Raw genomic sequence first — 5,812 nt, 5'->3', positions numbered from 1 at the left:
ATTGAAATGGAAAAAGTCAATAAAACAGCTAGGGGATAAATTTAAGGAAATAGATCAGGAAGTGAAACAAAATAAAAGCAAAACAAATAAATCCCTGAAGAGTTCTAATAGAAAAACAGAAAAGAAACTCTCAGAAATTGGAGGATTAAACTAGGAGATAAATTTAAATAATAAGAATTTCTGAAAGAGAAAAGAGAAGATAGAAAGGAGGAAATACAGTCCAGCTGAGGCATGAGAAAAGCCCATGACCAAGGGCTTCACAGAGACTATTCAGAGCAACCAGTGCAACCCACTGGGCCTAGGCTCTGGCCTCTGATTAGGCCTCCCATTTCCTGCTGGGCCAGGAGTCAGTTCTAAAATGCAGTCTGCATGTCTGGGTTGGACAGCGTGTGAATGCTCGCCCAGGCTCCTCTATCTTGGAGCTGGGTCCTGCCTCTGTAGTTCAGCTGCCATCTAAGGACTTGCTTCAATTCAGATGGCTCATCTTGCCCCTCCATTTTCCTAGAAGAGGACCTCCAACTGACCATGACTATTATCTCTGTTAGCAGAATGTGCTATGGCTGTCTGTTCACCAGCCTTGAATGAGGTTGCCAACTTGGCTGGACTCCTTTCATTCTACGATTGGGAAGGTGGGCTACCCCTTCCAAAGTATGCATGATGACCGAGTTGTTTCCTGGTCCCGCCTGCCTGAACCTGCCTTACCATGTTCCCTACTGGTCTTCATGCTTCATGACTCAGCCTAGAGTGCTTATTTAAACGTTTCATTATCTCAGTTAAAATACATGCTGAATAGTATTTCTGGACCATATATTTGGGCCGGGAGAAACTATAGGCCTTATGCTATAAGATCTTAATAAACTAATGCCTGTATTAATAGTATCAGATTCCAGAGAATTTGTTGGCATAAAATAGCTCTATGAGTCTTGAATGAAACACATAAGCCAGATCATTCGAATAAGGTCATTCAGAAAAGAAAGGAGTGAAATCACAGAGAGAAACAAGTAATGGTGCACAGAAGCAGCCCAGGGTGCTGCCCCTTCAGCAAAGCCTTTACTGAGAGCCTACTGTGTGCAGGGCACTGCCCTTAGCTCTAAGGACATAATTGACAGTAAAGCCAGGCCTCTCCTCATTGAGCTTATGTTCTAGTAGGGGGCGTAATAAAAAAAGCAAACACATTTTACTTACCTGTTTTATTTCACAAACATACTATGACTATGTGCCACATTCTGTTCCAAGAACTTTAAATAGTAACTCATTTAATCTTCCCAGCATTCCTCTCAAGTCAGCACTACTACCATTTCTCTTTTTCAGAAGAGGAAATGGAGGCAGAGAAAAATTCAGGACCTGCTCAAGCTCCCACAGCTGGCAAGTGGCAGACGTGGGCTGCCCATGCGGGCTGCCGTACTGTCCGTCCACTGTCAGCCTGCCCTCCCCAGGCGGGCCCTGGCTCCGTGGGGACAGCCGGGCAGAGTGAGGGGCTAGACATTGCGTGGGGTACACTCCGCTTTAGAAAGGAAGGTCAGGGGAGCACTTTCTGAGAAGGTGCCATGCCTGGGGAGCTCTCCGTCCGTGTGCTTGGGAGCTCAAAGTTCTCCTACAGCAGCTCGGCGGGGGGGATCCTTTTTTCCTTTTCCGCTCTCCTGATTAATTTTAAAAGAAATAAAGGAGTTTCTAGAAAGTGACATCAACCTTTTTAAACCACTGCAAGGGGAATCCTGGGTGGCTCAGTTGGTTAAGTGTCTGCCTTTGGCTCAGGTCATGATCCCATGGTCCTGGGATCTAGTCCTGAGTCAGGCTTCCTGCTCAGCAGAGAGTCTGCTTCTCCCTTTGCCCCTCTCTCTCAAATATATAAATAAAATCTTAAAAACAAAACAAAACAAAAAGAAAAACCTGCAAGGCCACAGTTACCAGGAGCGGTGTCCCCAGTCACCCTGCAAAGACCAGTTGCCATGGTTTCTTGGGAACTTTTATTTCCTCTCACAATGATAAATTAGATTCTGTAGATGACATAATTCTCACCCATTTCAAATAGGTGATACATGTCACTGCTTCTTTTTAAGGTGTTAATGGTTAATTGCTATGTGGCTGTTTCTGTGCTCATATTGATGCTCCCTATTTATTTTTTTATAATTGCTATTAAACATGGGATTTGTAGGACCCCAGGAAAATAGTATAGGCACAATCTATCCTAATAGATCAAGCAAAGTGTCCAAGATTTCATCTTCCCTTTCTTTTGGCCTCCACGGTTCAACTCTCAGGGTTCTCTTGCTGCTTACAAGCATCTTAATTTTATGTATATCACTTGGTAATAAAACTGCAGAACTAACATGCCCAGCCTCTCTTCAGTCCTACTGTGCCTTTCTATAACTGGGAGAATCTTCAAATGCTCTGTAAGAGCAAGCATGGTTGAAGCCTTCCCTGAGAATGGTGTGAGCACAGCCGTGGAAACTCGTGTCCTCCTGCAAACTGATCTCTTCACTATTTCATGCCATACATTTTCATTAGGTGATCAACAGAAAGGCTATGATTGCTCAGGAGCTCAACCCTGGTATTTAAATTTCTTCTCCTCGACCTTAATGAGGGCATATATCAGAGCAGTAGAGTGGGTTGACATTTACGACACTACCACTCCATTCTGTGATTAGACACAGATCATTCAGAGGTGAGGCTTCGGACCAGTGGCAATCCTGATCTGTGCTAAACAGCAATCGTCTAATTACAAAACTCACAATAAGAATAACAAACAATAATCTTGTTTTTCAAACTGCACCTCAATTAGCAGGAGCATTCCAAAGTCGGAAGCGTGGGAGGAGTTTCTACTCTATGCCACTCCCTGAACACGGGAGTACGAGGGAGGGGAGGAGCTTCTGGGCAGATGAAGACATAGAGAAGGAAGTCGGGAGTTGGGAGGAGACATCTGGAAAAGATAAAAGCCACAGAACATAAGTATATGAATCAGGGTTCTCCTCAAAGCATTAAATAAGGTCTTGTTAAAGATCAGTCTGGGACCTTCTTTTGTAAGTTTTGGTAAATTCATTAAAGCTTGTGTCTCAGCCTTTAGGTCAAGGTATATCCATGTTTCTTAATCCAAATTCCAGAAACAGGAGGAAATTCAGAATCTCAAGAGGGATGTCTGTTTCACTGTGTAACTATAAAGTGTTCTCAGAACTGTAAGAAAACTGACCTGTCCAAAGGAATTCTGTGATAACTGAGTTCTGATACTGTTCTGTCCTATTTCTGAACATTTGGATCTAGACAAACGTCATAATATTTGAGACAAAAGTCTTCAAATTTAGCAAATACATCAACTGGTGATCCATCAGGGAAAAGCCACGGACAAGCTTTGGACTGCCAGACAGGACTCTGTACAGAAACTGCTACAACCTGGTCCCCTCCACCCCCAGGGCATGCGCGGACGGGGTTGGTCTCTTGAGGCATGCACTCATGGGGCTGGTCTACTGCTCCATAAGGAACCCAGACATGAATTGTAGTGCCTTCTGGCTGCATCTGCTCTTCTCTACTCTGAATCATAGTTTCATTTTCTCAGTGGCAGCCTTGTTTTTGCTTTTCACCTGTTGGGACAAATTTCAGAGCCCAGAGAAGGTCTTCTGCATTGAGCCTGGTTATTAAAGAGGTGGTTGCTGCCTAACTTTTGATGATGGGTGCTAAAGATCCTTTTGTCTGGTTTGGTGGAAACCTGGCTTGAGAAACTGGTCTCAGAACTGGCCGTGTTCAGGAGGCTGAGTCTCACTGGCAGATGTGTCACCCTCTGTTACAGATTTTGGTAGATTTTACCCTGGTAAGTACCATCATGTCAGTTTTGAAGATGTCCGTTTCTTCTTTTCCTGTGAATGTTTCCTGATCATATCTGTTATAGACAGCTGGGACAGGACATTGGGTATATAACATGGGATCCACAGGTGCTGTATTGGGGGCCAGTCACAATTCAGGTACAGTCCATTCTTCTCTGGCCTTTACAGATTGAAGAATTGCAAAAATATTCTTGTAGAACAGTTTACTGTACTTCTGATCCTCACCCCAGCTCTGCTGATGATATCTTGGGTCACAGTTACCTCAGCATCCCCCCAAAGCCTCGGTTTCAGGGCATTATAAATATAATCCTCATCTAGATCAGTCTTGACTACACATCTTTTCTTAGCCTTAACTTTGATTACAGCAATTTTTCCCACTGCTTCAGACAAAGACTAATCTGTTCCTTTTGTACAGTCCCTTCTTTGGGCCCTCCAAACCAGCAGCCGATCTCTCTTTAACAAGGTCCACACATTCTTAATCTTCAATTTGTGGTTTCTTTGCTTCTCCCAAAACTTCACTTCATTTTAACTTGAGCAGGTCCCTGAAGACCTGCTTCTAGGGGTGCCCTTCTGTCTCTAATTGCCAAAGTTAATGTTGCACCAGGAGTTCAAGTACATCTTCTCAGTCAGGGCTTCTAACCATAGCCAGGTTTTCAGGAGCTACAGCAGGACATCAACAGTAGGATGAGGAAAAGTACACATTATTAAGTACAAATAAGATAGAAGCCAGTGTGGGGTGTTCTCTGGGTTGGTTTCCTTTCCAGTCTCCCCAAACTATGTAGCTGGTCTTGACATTCTGGGGTTACTAGAATACCTGACAATCACTCTTTTCCTTCACCACAATCTCCTTTCCCTGGGTGCCATACTGTTGCCGCATGCTGGGTACATGTGTCCCCCACCTCACTGCCATCTCTGATAGCAATAAGGGCAGCAGCCCCCCAAGTCCCTGAGGACCCCACACTATAAGGCCTTATAAGAGTATATGAGATAATCTTAACCAGGCCTTTCCTGTCTTAATGTCTTTTTTTGATAGAAGCAGGGTCCAAAGTGCAAACCTGCAATAAACACCCCCATCAAGAGGGATTTTCTTATAATTTCACACTATGTCTAAAAGTGGTTTCTTGTCTACCTGCCCACACCCACCTAAACCTGCTTCTCTATTTATTTAAATTCAATTAATTAACGTATAATGTATTATTAGTTTCAGAGGTAGAGGCCAGTGATTCATCAGTCTAATATAACACCCGGTGCTCATTACACCATGTGCTCTCCTTAATGTTCATCACCCAGTTACCTCATATCCCCACCCCTCTTTCCTCCAGCAACCCTCAGTTTGTTTCCTATGCTTAAGAGTTCCATATGGTTTGTCTCCCTCTCTGGTTTCGTCTTGTTTATTTTCTCCTCTCTTCCCATATAATCCTGTTTTGTTTCCTAAATTCTACATCTCAGCGGAATCATACAATAATTGTCTTTCTCTGACTGACTTATTTTGCTTAGCAAAACACCCTCTAGTTCCAACCACATCGTTGTAAATGGCAAAATTTCATTTTTTAATGGCTGAGGAGTATTCCATTGTGTATATATACCACATCTTTTTTTTATAAAAATTTTTTTATTATGTTATGTTAGTCACGCCACATCTTCTTTATCCATTCATCTGTTGATAGACATCTGGGCTCTTCCCATAGTTTGGCTATTATGGACATTGGTGCTATAAACATTGGGGTGCAGGGGCTCCTTCGGATCACTACATTTGTATCTTTGGGGTAAATACCCAGTAGTGCAATTGCTGGGTTGTAGGGTAGCTCTGTTTTCAACTTTTAGAAGAACAGCCATACTGTTTTCTAGAGTGGCTGCACCAGCTTGCATTCCCACCAACAGTGTAAGATGGTTACCCTTTCTCTGCATCCTTGCCAACATCTGTCATTTCCTGACTTGTTCATTTTAGCCATTCTGACCAGCGTGAGGTGGTATCTCAATGTGGTTTTGATTTGTATTTC

At 43.3% G+C, this 5,812-nt stretch overlaps 1 pseudogene; it reads right to left on the bottom strand.

Moving 5' to 3' along the window:
• Nucleotides 1-3,162: 3,162 nt before the first annotated feature.
• Nucleotides 3,163-5,045, bottom strand: LOC121105692 (annotated as a pseudogene).
• Between the last annotated feature and the right edge of the window lie 767 nt (nt 5,046-5,812).

This window comes from Ursus maritimus, unplaced genomic scaffold (assembly GCF_017311325.1).
Source record: "Ursus maritimus isolate PB19 unplaced genomic scaffold, ASM1731132v1 scaffold_29, whole genome shotgun sequence".
NCBI classification, from domain to species: domain Eukaryota; kingdom Metazoa; phylum Chordata; class Mammalia; order Carnivora; family Ursidae; genus Ursus; species Ursus maritimus.
Note: the sequence above shows the minus strand (reverse complement) of the source record. Positions and strands in the feature narration are given on the sequence as shown.